The sequence below is a fragment of the Hemicordylus capensis genome, chromosome 2, assembly GCF_027244095.1.
Source record: "Hemicordylus capensis ecotype Gifberg chromosome 2, rHemCap1.1.pri, whole genome shotgun sequence".
NCBI classification, from domain to species: domain Eukaryota; kingdom Metazoa; phylum Chordata; class Lepidosauria; order Squamata; family Cordylidae; genus Hemicordylus; species Hemicordylus capensis.
In genome coordinates this window covers 55,181,507-55,202,088 of record NC_069658.1, presented here as the reverse complement: position 1 = coordinate 55,202,088, position 20,582 = coordinate 55,181,507, and positions in this window count along the sequence as shown.

The following is a 20,582-nucleotide window of genomic DNA, read 5'->3' as shown; positions in this document are numbered from 1 at the left end:
GTTTCAATTTCCTGCACAATATGAGATGATGCCTTTCAGCACCTTCCTATATCGCTGCTGCTTGCTATAGTACTAGTGGGGATTCAAACCGGCAACCTTCTGCTTGTTAGTCAAGCATTTCCCCACTGTGCCACTTAACTCTCTTAATCCCCAACCACAGTGGCCAATAGCCAGAGATTATGGGAGTTGTAGGCCAACATCTGCAGGAGAGCCGAAGTTGAGCAGGCCTGCCTTGGAGGAAGTTTGGAATAGAAATCTAAAACAATAATATTAAACACATGAAGTGGAGGGGTCTTATTTTAATAGTAAAATGAGCACATGAGACAGGGCACTCAATTCTCTTCCTTAACTCCCCTCAGTCTGTTGCTCCAGTGACTTTTCTCCATTCCTGGCTCACTCTGGAGCAACGTGGCTGGAGCTATTGATTCCAGGCACACACACCTGGAATCAATAGCTTTACACACACACACACACACACACACACCAAGGTGGTTTTCATACCTAAAGGATTGAAAAGATGGTTTTCCGTTGCAAAGGGGATCACAGACTAAGACAAAAGGGAGACACCAGCAACAGCTAGTGGGAAAGGTCATGGTGCTGGGGCTGAACAGAGACAGTTGCTACCTGCCTGTGAAATATAAAAGAAATATTCCTTAAAAGGAATACCTTTTGCCCAGTGGATCCCTGGTGAAATGACAAAATGGGAGTAGAAGCAGAAGTTTGTTTTGTTTTTATAAAAGTTCTTTACATTTGGGTCATTTATTACCATTACTTTGTATAAAATGCAGAAGGAATGTTATGCTGGGAAAGCAGATGAGGTTGTGTGGAATTTACAAAATTACTAGGGAAGAAAGTTGGTCTTGTGGTAATGAGCATGATTGTCCCCTTAGCTAAGTAGGGTCCACCCTGGTTGCATATGAAAAGGAGACTAGAAGTGTGAGCACTGTAAGATATTCCTCTTAGGGGATGGAGCCGCTCTGGGTAGAGCATCTAGGTTCCAAGTTCCTTCACTGGCATATCCAAGATAGGGCTGAGAGGGATTCCTGCCTGCAACCTTGGAGAAGCCACTGCCAGTCTGTGTAGGCAATACTGAGCTAGATGGACCTATGGTTTGACTCAGTATATGGCAGCTTCCTTTGTCCCTATGTACTACATTTTAATGGGATACTAATCTCAGTTATGCCATTACTTTTAATACTTTTACTTTTAGAGATGTACCTTGTTATTAATTAGGAATGGACACGTATGCTCATTTTACTACTGAGACATGCATATATGGCCAACCAACTTCCCAGTGTTATAGGGAGGACATAGGTGGCCCATGTTCTCATGGGCAACCTGCCCCCACCCACCCCACCCCACGGCGGGTGTGCACTCTCTACCCTGGCAGTAGAGTACTCCCTCTACCAGTGGTGGTATTAGCGGCAGCCTCCCCCCTCTGCCCCAAGTAACAGCATGCTCCTACCAGCCATGTGGCATGCTGCTGGGAATGGGCAACCAGTGGTGCTGGGCTGTAGGAATGTGCCCCTGGGGATGAGCAGTGTGGTGCATGATGCTGCAGGGAGGAGGAGAATGGTGTCAGCAGTGTGGTAGTGCACAGTAAGAGCGCAGTGGAGCACAGCAGGCCCTGGAGGGGCTGGTTAGCGGGGAAGCAGAGGGGAGTCAGGTGGCACCATTGATACTTGGGGCAGTTCCAGAGGTAGAGCATCTTGGGTTCATGGCACCGGTATACCCTATTATAGCTCCATCCCTGCAGCCCCCACAAAGACACAGGATCAGATCTACAATTATGTAGAATACACAGCTGCAGAAAGGGCCAACAGGACAGGACTTGTCTTCAGGGAATGTGAGAGTAAAGAGCTCTGTGGCCAAGAATGGATGGATGTCAATGCTACTATTGCCTCATTCCCCAGAACATCTCCTTTTACTGTTCTTGTACATTCACGAGCGTGTGCGCGCATGCACACGCACATACACACTGCTGTCCCATTCCATCCTTGTTAGTTGTGTACATAAAAATAAGCAGAGCAGGGTTTGTTAGCCAAACAAAATATGACAGGGCCATTATTCATTTGCCCAACCCATAAACACATAAAGCTGGGTATGGAGGGTCTTATTTGAACAATAAAAGGAGGATGTGCGAGAAGGACATAGAATCTTTACCCTCCCATACTTGTCCCCTGGAATCAATAGCTCCAGCCACGTTGCTCCAGAGTGAGCCAGGAATGGAGAAAAGTCACTGGAGCAACAGACTGAGGGGAGTTAAGGAAGAGAATTGAGTGCCCTGTCTCATGTGCTCATTTTACTATTAAAATAAGACCCCTCCACTTCATGTGTTTAATATTATTGTTTTAGATTTCTATTCCAAACTTCCTCCAAGGCAGGCCTGCTCAGCTTCGGCTCTCCTGCAGATGTTGGCCTACAACTCCCATAATCTCCGGCTATTGGCCACTGTGGTTGGGGACTAAGAGAGTTAAGTGGCACAGTGGGGAAATGCTTGACTAACAAGCAGAAGGTTGCCGGTTTGAATCCCCACTAGTACTATATCAAGCAGCAGCGATATAGGAAGGTGCTGAAAGGCATCATCTCATATTGTGCAGGAGATTGAAACGGTAAACTCCTCCTGTATTCTACCAAAGAAAACCACAGGGCTCTGTGGGTGCCAGGAGCTGAAATCGACTTCATGGCACACTTTACTTTAGTCTAAAAACTTCTGGGGGGTCAAAGTTGAGCAGGCCTGCTCCAAGGCACTCATGGTGGTATACATTGTTGCCCATCCCACTTTCCCTCACAACAACCTTCTGAGATAGAGTAGCTGAAAAAGAGTAGCTAGGCCATGGTTATTCAAGAAACCTCATGGCTAATTAGAGATTTGATATCAGGTCATCCCAGTCCTAGACCAACACTCTAACCACTACACCATGTTGGCCATTTATATAGTGGACATGAGTCATGGTCCTGTAACTTCTGGTTTGGCCAACGAAATCACCCTACCCCCTATTTTATGTATGAATTAGGTGGGCAGGTGAGCAGACAAATGTGTCCACAACTGTTATGCCTAGTTGGACCCTAAAATTCTGAAATTAATAAAAATGTAGACTATTGTCTATCTATCTATCTATCTATCTATCTATCTATCTATCTATCTATCTATCTATCTATCTTGAATTATGTTTATATATACAATGAAATAAAGGATAACCTGACTTTCTGCAGTTTATCAAAATTCATTTCTTTTCATGTTTGCTGACATTTAGAGTATGTCTATATGACTATTGATTTCTTTAGACTTCAACAACTTTAAATTAGACAAATGTAAATTGATTCATCCCTGGATTGCCAGACTACTAGTTTCAGCACAATGTATGGTGCTGAAATCCATAAAAGCAAGAGATACATCAGTATAGTTAAAATAAATGTTTGCCTTTCATACATATGAGCATAAGTGCACAGTGTAACATTAATTTTGCTTCTGATCTCTCTCTCTCTCTCTCTCTCTCTCTCTCTCTCTCTCTCTCTCCATTTGTATTCTGCCTCCTTTTACCTGTCCAGGCTCTTGACAGATTTCTGTGTCATGGAAGGTATAAGGAACAACTGTAAAGATGGTTGCCAGACTACTTATTGTTTTCACAGGATAGGGATCCTTAAGCCTAGACCAGTAGTTGCCACCCAGTGTTTATTATTATGCTGTGTTTATTACTATGTTCCTTTAATACTATGCTATGGAAGAGAGGAACAGAGCTTCAAATCTGTACTTTCGGAAAGAAACAAATATTCTGGGGTTTCAATTCCATTCTGCAGAAATATCTAACTTTCACTCCTCTAAGTTTGGAAATGAGCTTTCAGACCAGAGCTGTAGCTGCAGAGAGGAAAACAAATCTCCATCCAATCCAGAAGTTTTCCTGCACCTTTGCAGCAATGTAATTAAATAACAAACACCAACAAAAAGCATATCTCACTTCCAGTGGAGCTGAAAGAAGCTGGCCTTTAAAGCTTTCCAATTCTTTCTGGCATGTGAGGCTTCGGCCACTAGCTTTCTGTAGATTCATGGGGAGCAGCCAGACAGATAATTATGGAATTTCCTCTCAGTGTTAGTGAATACAACAACTCTATGATTTACCTGGGAGTGTCACTGTACACAGTGGCTGACAAACAGATTAATGAAGCACCAGTGCTTCTGAAGGATACAACTAACTTAGCTCCACTGTTCATTCAGTGGATGAGAGGAAGAGGTAAGCAATTTTTGGCAACCTCCCCTTCCCCAAAAAGTGCTCTGGGCCACCCAATGAGGCACTTCACACGACCAGTGTGAAGCACCAGAAGGGTTTGTGCAGGGAGAGTGAGTTTAGCCTGCAATCCCTGGGTGGCTGAATTGGCTGCCCACATGACTACCAGCTCCGTCATGGAGCCAGTGAAGCCTGCAGGGATAGGGGGCTGCCTGGCCCCAGAAGTCCCCTGATGCCCCATGGGACATCCTGGGGAGTACTCCCCCCCCGAGATCAAGAGGCTTGTTTTAGCCTCCCGGTGGGGGTCTCCTCATGTGTTGCCATGGCGGGGAGTAGGGATCTGCATGGAACTGACTGGCCCAGTTTGGTTCAAGTACGGACCAAACTTGAACCTGACCGGACCAGTTTGGTCCGTCACCCCTTAGAATCCCCCCCCCCCAGTTTGGTCCGGTCCAGGGAGAGGGTTTGTGAATATTTTTTAAAAGGGGTATTTTTTAACCTTTAGCCCCTTCGAGAGGCTTCCTCTAGGCTACGGGGGGGGTGTCTGTGAAGGTTCCCCCTCCCCCTGCTGGCCTCAGTCTTCACTGCCACGGTCCTTTGGGCCACTTTATTATGCCCACTGCCATGCATGTGCAAATGGCCTCTGCGAGGTCTGGCATGGCCCAGGGCCTCGCAGAGGCCATTTGCGCATGTGTGGTGGCCATTTTATTTATACACACACAAACACACACACATATAATGGCCACTGCAGTTTCCTCCCTCAACTCCGGTTACAGCAAGTGCAGCCTACAGTTCCATCTCCTCCCTACGGTCTCCCAAATTGCAGTTCAGTTCTTGCATTGACTGCAGTTTGACTGCAGTTTGCTTCTTGTCCTTTTTGTCCAAATGCAGACAGGTGATTTCATGGGGGTGGGGGTGGAGCAGAACTGCAGGTCCATTGGATCCTCAGTTCTGCATTATGTGCAAATGAAGGCAGTATCACGCAGCTTCCTATGTACTGATGTTCTATTGCACAATCCTGTAAATGTCTACTTGGGATGATGTTGCAGTGGCTTACATACAGATTAATGAAGCACTGGTGCCATTGGAGAAACACTGGTGTAGCACTAGTACTTCTGAAGAGTTCCAGAATAATGCTGCATGGGTGATTTTTGTGGAAAGGTGGGCAAATTTTGACAACCTCCGCCCTGCTCTGTGCTTCATGGAGCTGCATGGAGCAGGGTTGTCTGTGTGGGCATCAAAGCCGACCTGCTTGCTCATCTGGGGGGGTGGGGAGTAAGTGAAAGGTAGCCTTCCCCTCACGCCCTCCCCGTTTGCCCAGGGCAATCGTGGGAATCGCTCCATGGAGTTTAAGTTCCATAAAAAGTTGTTTATTTGAGAAATCCATCAGAGAGATATATAAGAACAATTGTGCCTCATTACTAGCTACATACAGAGAGATGGAAGTCTGTCTCTCCAGGTGAGAGAATGAAACCTGAGCCTATCAGTCTAACAAAAGGAGTAGAGAAAGCAAGATCAGACAGGGAAAGCCCTTACTGTCTGTCTCTATCCCTCATACCCGTAGTGGTCAATAGAGTTACTGGTGCTAAGACTCGATGCCATCAGAAACTGCATCTCCAACATATACCACCTTTTAACAAGCATTCTCAAAGTGGTTTACACTGAAAATAAATTAATAGATAAGAAAATTCCCTGCCCCCAAAGGGATCACAATCTAAAAATTGTAAACCGCCCTGAGCCATTTTGGAAGGGCGGTATATCAATCAATCAATCAATCAATCAATCAATCAAATAAATAGAAACCGAAACAGAAGATGAACACTGCAACAATGACTGGAGGGATGCTCTGCTGGAGTTCTACAGGGACAGTTGCTCTCCCCCTGCTATACTGAAGAGAATCACCCAGTTAAGCTGCCTTTTTGCTGAGTTAGCTGGGGCCTGAAACTGAAAAAGGGCTCTTTCCAATGCCCTACAAGACGTTATCGCACCCCTAGCCATCCTGCAGAAGCTTGCAAACAACATTTAAAGAATGTAATTGGTGCCTAGCCTCCAAAAAACCAACAAACCAACAAACCTACCAACATGGTTCATATGCAGGCACATACTTGTGACACACACATACACACACACACACACACACACACACTCCTTGTCATTATAACTATTGCCATTTGGCAAGGGTGAAGTCTGCATGATCTATTTTCTGTGGTAAAAATCAATGTAATTCTTTACTCTCAGCAGAAGGCAAGAGGAGGAGAAGTAGTAAGTGATCAGAGTATTAAAGTGAACATGGAGTAGAACTACGATTGTCTGTTCATCCTTACTGTAAAGGGGTGTGTGTGTGTGTGTGTGTGTGTGTGTGTGTGTGTGTGTGTGTGTGTGTGTGTGTGATGCTACAATATATTATCATAATTGTGTTAGTCCAAGAATATACAGTAATAATATGTCCTTGTCATTGTTGTGTGTGACCTCAGTTGAACCACTCTCATCCCCTTGGGTTATGGGAAGTGAATTCTTGTCGGGCCACTCTGCAAGCAGGGGTTACAATTACACATTCTGACATTCTTTGATTTTTTTCCCCAACTCACACAAACTAATTCATCCCAGCTGCCACTGTAGCTAGAATGTTATATGATTCTAGGCAGACATTTTTGCATATTATTACCACATGGAAAAGATTTCCATATTTACAGAAGTTTAATGGGAAATCATTTGTAAAAACCTAGCCAGGGAACAGATAATGTATATATTGTATTCAGAACTGCTCTTATAGTGAGTATAACAGAAAGTAATAAGTATTTTCTAAATATCCCATCCAATGAAGTTTTACAGGTTTTTTTTTTTTAAATGCAGTGTTTTGACTCTTAAAAGTGATATGGAAAGTTCAGCGTAAGTTACATACGTGTGAAAGAAAATGTGAAATGGAAGCCAAGAGTGGGTAGTGAGTGCTTCTTCTAAAGAAAGAATACAAAAGAAAAACTGAATTCAACTTGTATAGGTAGGCAGAAGTAAATTGAATAAGTTACCACTGGCTGATTGTTCGAGATATAAAGTAGGCTACCTTGACTTTGTCTGTAAGTACTTTGTTGAAACTTTTAAACCAGCTGGCTTTCAAACATGAGTAGACAAGTGCAGGGAAGAGAGGTCCATTGATGGTCATTAACTGATCACTAAAAAATGAAACCTCCATATGAAGAGGCAGTTCCTTCTGATTACCAGATCCTGGGAATTAAGAAAAAGAAAAGCTAGACATTATCCTGCTTGTAAGGTTCCTGGAAGCATCTGGCTAGCTGTGATTAGACACTGAGAGTGGGGCCTTTAGTCTGATTCTGCAAGGCATTTCTTAAATTCTTCTTAAGCATGCCCGAGTAAATGTCACTAATCTGTGGGCCTCTGACCTGTGATAAAAATTAAAATGTAGACATGGCTTGGAAAATGATTACAATTATTGCTTTCTTTTCAGCTTTCCCTTTCATAGAGATCTTCCAGATGAGGATTTTCTCTTGGCATTAAGCAAAATGTTCACCCGTTCGTGCAGACATTCCAGACAACTTTGCTCAAATGATAGCTTTGGCTGCCAGTGTATTCATTTTTTTCTGAGCCATGGTGCCAGTTTGTGAAACTGATGGCCAGTCACGATCAACTCCTACTCCTGCTCCGGCAAAAAGCATTTTGCTACTCAGATATTGGGGCTCAAAAGAGATTTCATTACAGATTTTTTTCCAAAACACATCTAATTGCTCCAATTTAATGTAAAATATGACAAGGATTATTGTTTAGGGTAGAGAGAAATGATTATACAGAGGCAATCTGGAATCTGGAACTTGTAACCCCTCTCACACACATGCATACATCATAGCCCCCGAATCCTTGCTCATGTACCTTTCTTTTCAGCTCAAATACCTTATTTACATTCTAAGTCCTTTCACGTGATTATCTGGGGATGGTTTGGAGAGGGAAGAGCCCCAACCACAATTCCATCACACAGACAGAGGCTCTGTATGTCCATGATAATTTACCCCACGGACGACCAAGGATCCCGGCACTCAGAAGCAGATTTCCTCTGCCTGGCCCCTCTAACCTCAAGACTCTATGATAAAGATGGCTGATGGCTGCCCCAGACCCCCCCCCCTTTTTTTTTTTTTTGCAATTTCCACACACATTCACCAGACAAAGGTAGGGGGGCTCCTCTTTTTCTCCAGGCTGGGTTAGGACCTGGGCAGTAGAGTGAGGGTATCTTCCTTTGAGCCAGCAGGGTTTTCAGAAGTTAAACTTCTGAAAACCCTGCTAGCACAAGGAAGGTACCCTCTGCCCAGTTCCTAACCTAGGCTGGAGAAGAAAAGGAGCCCCCCTACCTTTGTCTGGTGAATGTGTGTGGAAATTCACACGTGCCTGCAAATCTGTGCTGAATGCCTTGCAGCCTCTTTCTGCTGCTCATGTGTTTGACCTTCTTATGTCCAATGCTCAAACAATCTGAGAGTATACACAGGTACATACCGGTACACAGGTACAGTTATTCACATGTTACATTAAATGCAAGTGTGCATTTCTTATTTTAGACACAGCACCTTGCTTCTGTAGGTGCTTATTAAATAAATAAATAACTATAATATTAGAGTAGGAACAACTTCACCCATTTTAAGGCATCAGAACATGTTTTAATTTCTTATTTCTGGAACACAGTATTGATTTACAAACAGCAATTGAAATGAAATTATATTCTTTCAGAGATTTATCTCCTTTGAGATGTCAAATTGCTTTGACAATAAGTCATGTAAGAAGCTCACTCTATTGAAACAAATTGTATAAAGCCTCAGTGCTTAAACCTGATTCCTTCTCATTTTGCTTTGGGACTACCAGACATTTTCCTTTTATTCTCTGCCATGGAGTCATTGAAAGCCTACATAAAAATATCTTTGTAAGGGAAAGTAGAACATGGTACTAAATTTCCTTTGGGTCAAAAAGTCTAATTTGTTCTATTAATTAGCATTCAGACCACTGAGGTTTACATACATCTTACAGAAAGCTAAGCACAGGAGTCTACAAGGATCTAATATCTACTTTGTTCTGCTTGATTAAACACAACAAAAGTGCCACTGGACTTCTTGAAACGACATACGTTTATACACCCCAGAGCCCCAGTTTCCCCTTCATCTGAATTCACTAAGACTCTTAATGAGGGCCTGGCAACTGGCACTGCATGTCAATGCCATTTGGTGGTTAATTAACTTGGCAACCTCAAGTGCCAACAGATGAACATTGGAAGAAGGTTCAGAGTACACCTAGTTGGATGAAAGGATGAAGAATAAAAACGTGTCCTGAAGCTTAACTCAAAACATATCCTGAAGCTTAAGTTTAGTTTTAAGCCTAGGTAATACTAAAATGGGGCAGATATGAATTTAGGCAGGAGCAAGATTCATGTTCAAAACCACCTTTGCACAAGTTATCAGGCTGCTGGTAGTGGTGCAACCAAAGAACCATGAGTCCCTAAGCCAAGGGGTCAGAGCCATAGAGTCCACCTGGAGAGAAAGAGAGATATTGACAGGAGATGGAGGCCTGAGCCAATTTTGGAAGGGAGGTATAAAAATTGATTGAATGAATGAATGAATGAATGAATAAGGTTAGTTAGGCAGGCATGCAGGCGGAGCAGGATTGAAGAGGAATCAAGCTCAATGTCTGTCATCCTGACTAAATTTACTAGAGGGAATCCTATCAAAATCTAGTAATCCTTTAAAGTAACTCCTGAGTAGTAATATTGATTTAGTTTAGTCATAATGTCAGCCAGTGTTCACAGGACCATATTGTCCAACTGTTTCCATGTCTCAAGGACCATCTCTGCTTCCTGCTGCCCATCCCTCCCACCCCCATACTTTTTTGCCTTTGGGTAACGCCTTCTTCACATGTTGATAATGTGACTTGCCAGAGTTGTCATTCTTCAGGGCTTAGCTTCTTCCCCCAAAGGTCTCTAGAAGGAAGTTAAGTCACTGAGTCTGGAGTGGGTGCATTTTGTCTCTAGTGCACATCCATGCCACATGCTGCACTTGTTGAGTTCTTTCTTGAATGAGTGGTCATGTACTGTCGCCTAAGAACAAAGACTTAGCATTCACAATGGTGAAGGATAAGCTATTTCAGGCTAAAGACATAGCAAACTAGAGCATTTAGAAAGGAGTAATCATGTGGGGAACTCAGGTAGTGATCTCTGAAGAACTGAGGTGATACAAGTATGTAGAGATGCTCACAAAAGTTTCCAAGCTCAGGATCAGAGAAGAATTTGGGGAGTTAAACACTCAAGTCTCCAAAATAATTCTCCACTTGGAAAAGTGCACTGGGTCTTTCCCTCTGTATCCACCCACAAAACAGCCTCTGTGCCAGTGCCCATCTTTCACTTCCCCCTTCCTGATACTTAAGCAACCACACAGCGCACAGTAGGGGAAAGACCCACAGTAGTGGGTCCTGGAGGCTACACTTTGCCTGCCATTTCTGAGCCTCAGATTGGACTGGAAAATTATCTGGTTTATTTTCTGATGGTGGGAGCACAAGGAAAAGTGTCCCCATTTGCTAAAGTTATATCCAGAAATTTTCTGACTTGCTGTAAGGAGCCGTTCATGACTGCAGGACTCATGTTTCCCAGTGTGTGGAGAGAGAAAAGGAATCAGCAAAGCAGCAGAAGGACACATGGCCTGTAGGGGTGTGCATGGAACCGGCTGGTCCAGTTCGGTTTGATTCTGAGCTGGACCCGAACTGGACTGGGCAAATTCAGTCCAGCACCCCCTCGAACCTCCCCAGGCCATGCAGAAGCCTATTGCACAGGTGCAGCGGCCTCCAAAATTACCACCATGCCAAGGAGGCAAGGCCAAAGAACGGCTGAATTATGGCATAAAAGAGGCCAGCGGGGGGAGGGGGAACAACATGGACACAACCTGCCCCACCCCGCCACCTTGGACAACTACCCCAGAGGGGATAAGTTTAGTTTAAAAAAAACAAAACCAACCAAACTCACAAACCACCACCACCCCTGGGTGGTTGGTTCGGTTTGACCCCGAATAGTCTAATCAAATCAGTTCAACATCAAACACATTCAATGTTGAACCTGTTTGCACATCCCTAGTAGCCTGAAGGGATCTAGCTGTACATGGGGTGGAAATATGAGCCCATTGTAGGTCAAGTGTGAGGTGATCAAGATGCACTTGATCAACTGACGTTTTGCCACTGAATTAGTTCAAGCCAAAACTAACCTCTGAGAAGAGGGCAGGGGACAGGGTGATGATTTGACTGCAAGTGGGATATAACCTGAACTGCCCGCTGAAAGGGATCTGGCTGTAGGAGGGACTCCCAGTCTCTATGCTCTACACCTGCCATATGTGTGGTATTTAGATCATGTGTGAGAGGATGGTTAAGACTTATCTTCTCCACCCACACATCATTGCAAGAGGAGTGTGTGAGAGGGGCTGCAGGATAGTCACATGCATGCCCCAAATTGCATGGTAGGTGGGCTTTTTCAAACCAAGCCAGAGGGACATCACCAGCTAAGCTTTGGATGATTCCAAAAATTTCTCTCCAGATTTTTCACTGGATTTTAAGATTACCTGGGAATGCACCACTGTGTTCACTTTCTCCTGTTGTTTTGGTTTGGATTTCCAGTCTGTTAAAAACCACTGTGTATGCACATTTTGCTCTTGCCACCACTTTCATTCCTGTCACTCATTCTCACCCAAATAATAAAATGAAGCTGTTCCTTTATACAAATAAAAACCTTTTATATTAGCCTGCTTGAATAACAGTAGTTGCTCTGTATGGGTAAAATCACAGCTTTTCTTATACTGCATATTGATCTGTAAAGAGATGAAGCACTTCTTTCTGTAGAGACACGAAATAGCATCTTTGCAGCAGTGTAAAAAAAAAAAAACCTCTGATAGAGGTTTTATTTTTGTGGCTATGCAGTTTTTTTGTCGTTGTCTGCACTGCTAGAGTCATAATTTCAGTGTTGGCTTGAGTGGACACTTTATTAAGGCACCAAAGCATTATGAAGGAATGGGAGTCACCACGCTATTAGCAATGAGTTTTCAGAAGGCCAAAGGAAACATCAAAGGGTGGGGCCAATAAATGAGTTCTAAACAGAAACCAGATGCTTTAATTAAATTCTGGAAACAAGGAAGTGCTTACATCGGCAAGATGAATTGCAGCAGCAGCAGATAGTCAAATCTTGCTGAGACAGATACATTTTCCCGCTTCTGTTCGGTCAGTCTTCCATGTGTTGGTGGGGCCTCATGTTCCACTCCCCTGATGCCTTCCAGTTGTTATTGTTGAATCTATAATTTTCGGGATTTGTGACTGTGTGAGGGCCAACATTTACAAAAACTCTCTCATAATAACCTCTCAATAGCAACTTTATTCCTTATGCAAGCACTTTGTTAGTCTGAATGTCAGCCAGTGAATATACTGGGTTATGATACGGCCCAAACTAAGCATTTTTATGTCTCACTTATGAACTTAGTGCATACGAATGCCTAACATCAGAATGGTTTCCCCTTGAAAGCTGGTTTTAAATGACCCAGGGAGCTATACAGTCTCATGGCCAGCCCACTAGGAACAGCTCAGCCTGGCTCTAAAATTTAAATCACAGACTCAGCCTTTGAAACAAGCCAGACTTACAATTCCTGAGCTAGATCACATGCATCAAGCTTAGGAAATCTCCATGGTTTGGGTAAAATGTTTGTTTGTTATATTTGTTTATTATATTTGTTATATTTGTTTATTATATTTGTTATATTTGTACACTACCCCAAACAGAGCTGCTCTTGTGATAGCAAGCATGACTTTTCCTCTTAGCTAAGCAGAGTCTGCCCTGGTTGCACATGAAAGAGAGACTAGAAGTATGAGCATGGTAAGATATTCCCTTTTGGGGATGCAGCCGCTCTGGGAAGAGCATCTAGGTTCCAAGTCCCTTCCCTGGCATCTACAAGATAGGGCTGAGAGACATTCCTGCCTGCAACCTTGGAGAAGCCACTGCCAGTCTGTGTAGACAATACTGAGCGAGATGGACCTATGGTCTGACTCAGTATATGGCAGCTTCCTATGTTCCTGTGTTCTGTCTCTGGTGGTTTACAGCAAGATAAACAAATTAAAACATTAAAACAATTTATAACCACATATCTAGTCTAAAAGCTTGGGTGAATAAATGTGTCTTTAGCAACTTTTAAAAAGTTGTCAGAGATGGGGAGGCACTTGTTTCAGCAGGGAGTGCATTCCAGAGCCTCAGGGAAGCAACAGAGACAAGCTGGTGGCAACTGCAGACAAACCTCTCTGGATGATCTCAATATGCCATGCGGCTCAAAGTGAAGAAGATGGTCTCTTAAATACCCAGGGCCTAAGCTGTTTAGGGCTTATGAAGCAGACTTCCTACCTCCCAGATAGGCAAAGTCCACTGTATGTATGTATGTATGTATGTATGTATGTATAAACTGAAGCATTCAGAGACTACAAAGCAAGGACTCCAGACTCCATTACTGTTTTTAGAAAGCTGGTTAAATCTTGGCTTTTTATCCAGCCCTTTACATGATTGTTTTATTGCTGCTTCTGTGTTTTTATCCATGTGTAGTTTTTGTATATTATATATTTTAATATTGGATTGTTTTTATATTTTTAGTTAAATATTTTTAATTCATTTTTATTATGTGTTTTAACTTTTGTAAACCGCCTTGGGGTTGTTTTTAGTGAAAGGCGTTATAGAAATCTAACAATAAATAAAATAAAATAAAATAAAAGGATGTGTCACTTCCCACTACTGAACCAAGTAACCAGGGCAGGGAGATAGAAAGATGCAAAATTGTTCCTTCATGTTTCTTTAACACAGGTGGCTCTTTGTGCTCATAGAAGAGTAATCAAAGGCTCCCATCAGATGAGGGAACAGAACAGGCAATTTGCAATGTTGGAAAGGATGCTTGTAGGAACTTATACTATAACACTAGGCATAATACAGCCAAAGCTAAACACTTCTCTGGGTCTTCTTTTTCCCCCAGTGGGATGTAGTGTTGCTTAATGTTGGAATACCCATAATGTTTATAATACGATGGAACCTTCCAGCCCTTTCACTACACAAAAGCTTCATTGATGAAATAGCAGCTAACTTTTTCTACCATCCACATAATCTCATTAGTGCAATGTATTCAATCTGTGATATTCTTTTCCTAGCTGTTTTTCTTTCCCTTGCACTCTTTGCAGATTTTAGGATACTTTTTGCATTAATATTTCCAGCTGTTCTACTTACAAATCAAAAACTCTTTACTCTGTTTTATCCACAGGCTCACATCCAACATCTTCCCTTTTAAAAGCTTCTTAATGAATTCACAGGAACAGATAAGGAGATGAATGTTGGGTGAGCCACCTGAGAGACACAGAGTGTGGAAAAAATCTACTGCTGAGAATGTCCTTATTAACTGTATGGGATGTGTTCTAATGGTACATGTATGTAGCTACAGCTTGGCAGGCCATCTATGATCATGAGGGTTCTTTCATGTATTCACAGTGAGAAGTCTTCATGATGAATAGAAGAGAATATGAGAAAGCAATGTATATGTCTATGCCTAAGCAATCAGGGAACTTAGTATTTAAATTGCATTTTAAACCTATATTTAATTTAGAATAATGTCTTTTTGATCATTATTGATGGCATTAACTTGACATTTTAGAGTTCAAAGATATATTCTGCTTTGAGGGTCTGTTCATATATGGGAACCACTTCCATGGAATTGGATACCAGTAATGCATGTAAGAAGGAACTAAGTAGATGATATTGTTACTTGCCCACCAGTAAAGCTGAATATCAAGGCTAAAGGCATGCTACTAAATATTAAAATTGAATAGAAAGTATTTAATTCTAAAATTGCAACAGAAATGTCCGGTCCAAATAAAACCCTGTTCTATACAACTCAAGCTGCATTCAGTGCAATGTGTAAAAAATGAAGTGTTTTGAGAGAGAGAGAGAGAGAGGGAGAGGGAGAGGGAGAGGGAGGGAGAAAATAGCAGCTAATCCAAACTACAAGGTCTTACTGGAAAGTCTTGAGTTTTGCCAGATGTCTAAGGGAATAGAATTCCATAGTTGAGAAGTCAAACTGAATTATTTGTGTGTGGCAGATCCAAGAATACTTCAAAGCTGGTGAGGCACAGCTCAAAAAAATTGGGCTTGGCTTACTAGCCAGAACCTAATTTGTGGCCAGCAGTGAACCCTCTCTTGTCTCCAAGACCTATGCCCATGCCAGAGAATTTGGGGGAAGGAAGATGGAGTCACTTTTGTAATGTGATGAATTTGGGAGCAAGCAAAAGCAGCAAGTCTCCAAAGCTCAACAACACAAAATGAGAAGCCTGTCATCCCATCCTGCAACTTGGCGGGGGTGGGTGGGTGAAGAAGGGCTGAGCAGGAGCCCTTCACAGATGGCAATGAAAGGGCCCTTTCCAGAGAAGCAGGCACACTTATCCCTGCAAGTAGATTTGTGGAAGTCTGTTGGGACACCAACAGCCATCAAAATCAGAAATGTTTTTGTGAACTGCTAAAATAAAACAGAGATGGCTAGCTGTAAGTGATGGTTAGTAGATATAGGTAGTGTGTTGAAGTAGAACAGCCATGTTCAGGGGTTCACTGAACACTAGGAGAGCTGGGAGGAGAGCTGATCTTGTGGTAGCAAGCATGAATTGTCTCCTTTGCTAAGCAGAGTCTGCCCTGGTTAGGGATGTGCAAACTGGTTTGGGTGGTTTGGGATTGGGGTTTTGGTTTGGGGGTTTGGGGGTTTAGGTTAGAACCGAACCCCACTTCCAGTCTGGCTGGACCAAAACGAACCCCCCTCCCCAGTTCACAATTTTTTTAAAAAAATAATAATCAAAAATAAAATATTACCCTTCGGGGGGCTTCCTAAAGGCCACAAGGGGTCCACAAAGGTTCCCCTGCCGGCCTCTTAATTCACCACCATGGCCCATCCTGGCCTGATTTTCTAACGATTTGAGCATGTGCAGTGGCCATTTTGCTTTTGGTGGCCATTTTTAATTTTTTTAAAAATGGCCACCATGCATGCTCAAATGGTCCCTACAAGGCCCTAGGCCATGCCAGACCTCTCAGAGGCCATTTGAGCATGTGCAGCAGCCTCCAAAATGGCCACCACACCGATCTTTGCAGGCCTGAATGGGCCAGAAAATCAGCCCAGGATGGGCTGCGGTGGTGAATTAAGAGGCCAATGAGGGGATGGGGGACCTTTATTGACCCCCCATGGCCATTAGGAAGCCCCCTGAAGGGGCTACAGGTAAAAATGTTGCGATCCACCTCGGACCAGACCGGACCAAGCTGGGGTGGGGTGGGGTGGGGGAGTGCCGGACTGAACTGGCCAAGTCAGGTTTGGGTGCAGTTTGCACGTGAACCGAACCAGGCCAGCCAGATCCATGCACACCCCTAGCCCTGGTTTTCATTTGAATGGGAGACTATAAGGCTCTACACATGATCCAGGACAAAACGGGGTCTGCAAGGAGAGCGGGTTTGACCCGCAGGCGATCAGGCAGCCCTCCCTGGGCGGCGTGATGGGCTGCCCAGTCGATTACTGGCTCCATCATGAAGCCAGTTGGGGGTGGGGTTTGGGGGCCTCCCAGCCCCCAGAAGTTCCATAAGGCACCGCACGAGTGGGAGCCTCCCGATGCCAGGAGGCTTATTGTAGACTCCCAGTTGGGAGGCTACTCATGAGTCACTGTGGGGTGGAGTCATGCCACGGCTACACGTGATCTTTTAACCCAGTTTTCGGGAGCTCTTGTGCCCCAAACCCAGGTTAAGTGGTGGGTTTCATAAGTGGGCTTGCCGCTGAGCCACTGCCAGGAGCCTCACAGCACCTCTTGCTGCACATGAGCAGCAAGAACTGGGCAGGGCTCCCTCAGACTTGTTCCTGCTGCTTGTGAGAATAGCCTCTATATGTGAACACTGTTAAGGAATGGGACCTGTTCTGGGAGGAGCACCTGCATGCTTGCATACAGAAGAGTCCAAGTTCCATCCCTGGCAGCATCTCCACGATAGGGCTGAGAGAGACTCCTGCCTACAACCTTGGTGAAGCTGCTGTTAGTCTGTGTAGACAATACTGAGCTAGGTGGACAAATGGTCTGACTCAGGAGAAGGCAGCTTCCTATTTTCCTATGTTCTTTGTACACACTTACAGCCCCAGCTTCCCAATCATGGAAATGGGCATAATAATGCTTACAGCATAAGTCTCTTCAGATTAACTCGGCTTAAGTGTGAAAAGCAGGATCTGGAGGCTGAATTATAGGCTGGGGGTGGGACTGGCAACCCACTTTCAGCCTTGTAAGTGTGTGCAAAGGGCATTCAGTGAATGCCTGGACTAATGTCAAATTATTACTATTGTTGTTGCTGTTGTTTACACAGTCAGACAGGTGTTATTTACTGGTTTGTTTTATCCAGACATCGAGTCCTTCCCAAGGACCTGGGATGGTTGAATTTTATTATCAGTGTTGTTGCTGTTATTATAGATATCATGACAGAATATAGGCCGTTCCCAGTAAAGTTGTTTTTTGTAATTGGCTGGTGGTGATTTCTGTGGCCCCTATGGTGTTGAGGTGCTCTTCAAGGTGTTTTGGAATTGCACCGAGGGCACCAATTACTACTGGGATTATTTTGGTCTTTTTCTGCCACAGCCTTTCAATTTCAATTTGTAGATCTTTGTATTTTGTGATTTTTTCTATTTCTTTTTCTTCTATTCTGCTGTCACCTGGTATTGCTATGTCGAATATTTTAACTTCTTCTCGACTACAGTTATATCTGGTGTATTGTGTGGCAGATGTTTGTCTGTTTGTAGTCGAAAGTCCCATAATAATCAATTTTATGGTGCCACCAATTATTTATTTATTTATTTATTTGTTTGTTTATTTATTTATTCAGTTTCCATACTGCCCTTCCAAAAATGGCTCAGGGCAGTTTACACAAAGAAATAGAAAATAAATAAGATGGCTCCCTGTCCCCAAAGGGCTCACAATCTAAAAATAAAACATAAAATAGACACCAGCAACAGTTACTGGAAGTACTATACTGGGGGTGGATAGGGCCAGTTACTCTCCCCTTGCTAATTAAAGAGAATCACCACATTAAAAGGTGCCTCTTTGCCAAGTTGGCAAGGGTGACATTGGGTGGTGGTATTGCAAATTAGATTTCAACTGGAGATAGACCTGAGGTATAGGAGTATGAAGGAAGGGTATACAGGAGCATTTAAAAACATGCTGTAAGGTTCTCCCTTTTATTTTCAGATTCCATTATCTGTACTCTTAAAATAATGTACTTGAATACTTAGTTCCAGAGGGGTACCTATATCTGTCTGTTGCAGCAAAAATGACAAAGAGTCTTGTTGCATGCATCAGATAAAATGGACTATAGTTCACAAATGCTTATGATAGATAAATGTTTTAGTCTTTGAGTTTCTACAAGACTCTCTCTTGGTTTTGAATACTTAGGCATCCAACATTTTAGTGTTCCTAGATTTTTAGCATTTTACTGTAAGAACCAGGTAGGGCAATATTTATACTGGCTGACATATTGCACAAACTTACATGTGCCTTTTAACATAGAGAGGTCATTCACACAAGCAAAAACTATGTTCTATCCAGGTTTGGGAGCTGTGTGTGCTCCCAAAGTTGGAGGAAGACCTGGGTAGAAGAGATTGTGCGGAAGCAAGGTAGGGAAAAAAGCTACCCAGGTTTTCCTCCTACCTTGCTTCCACACAGCCACAAATTGGGAGCACACACAGCTTCCATACCTGGGTAGAACACCGTAGTTTTTGATTGTGTGAATGACCTCAGGGTTTGCATAGTTGGTGAGAGCACTCTTGCACTAAAAGAAAGAACCACATAAATGTAGTTGCACAATAGATTGCCATTGGAATGAATGGCCATCACTTATTCAACTATGTTTGTGTAATCTTGCACTTTGTGCAACAGTGCTCATGTATAATTATGTGAACGCTTCATTAAAAGGCACATGTAACATTGTGCAGTATGTCAGCCACTTGCAGAGCAAATGTGAAAAATGGGATTTCCATTGAAGGTAGCATTGTGAACAGTGATATACTCTGTCCAAAATAAATATCCCAGCAATAGTACTAGCAATCAATCCTGTCCATTATTTCTAGATTTCATACTGCCACTTAGCACTATAATATATGTACATTGATTGATTTTGATTAAGTAGATCACATTAAAACATTCCATTCCATGCAACAAAACTTAATTTGGATTCAAAGCAGAGTCCTTCCTTGGAAACATGCTGCTGTTCCGGTTTGTTCATAAATGGTTCAGGCCATTCATCTGAACAATGGATTCCCATTCTCCCTCTTCTTTCAATCACCTCTTAGTTTGTCGGGCTTGGATATTTCTTATGATGATGTGCACTAGCTCCCGCCAACTAATTACCTAAGGTTACCCACCATCAAAATTCTATTGTATGGCTGACACCTCATAATTAACTGTAACGCTTGACTGAAGAATGAGACTGAAGCCACCATTAAATAATTCTAGGATCTCCAAGTGCCAGAACACCCCACAAATTCCTATGTTTAATTATGAAAAGACTCCATGTTCTACATCAAAGTAATTAACGGAAAACAATACTCAGCATATTGCAAGTTTAAACTTTTACAACCAAGAACTATAACTATATTTATAAGGGCAAACTCTGACATGATGGTTTCCTCCATGAATTTGCTTATTGAATGTTGTTGTTTTTAACTGATTCTAGGATTACCCAGGGGAAATTGTATAAGAAAATTGACAATGCACATAGAATTTACAGGAAACATCCATAAGCAAGAGACAGCTATTGTGTCAGGTGTGAGAGGTACACTCGATGTGCCGCTTCTTCTCTTTCTTTTCTGGCTTTCATGCTATCTCATTGTATTCTGATTTGTATGCTGGAATTCTGAGCACAAAAGTTTTATCTCCTCTGGAAGAGCTGGAACATAACTTACACAATTACTGCTTCCTAGTATAACAGGAACAAAGGAATAGAAGATTATGTGGTCATTCACACAATCAAAACTGTGTTCTACCCAGGTTTGGGAGCTGTGTGTGCTCCCAGTTTTCAGATGTGTGGAAGCAAGGTAGAAGGGAAACCTGGGTAGAAGTGATTGTGTGGAAGCAAGGTAGGAAGAAAAGCTGGTAGCTTTTCCTCCTAACTTGCTTCCACACAGAGGCTATTCACATGATGGGAGGAAATCAGGCTAGCAGAGGCTAGACCGATTTCTTCCCATCGTGAGAACCACCAGGTTCTCCCGCTTAAATAGCCTGGCAGTTAAACTGGGTTTGCAGAGCAAGCGCAAACCCAGTTTC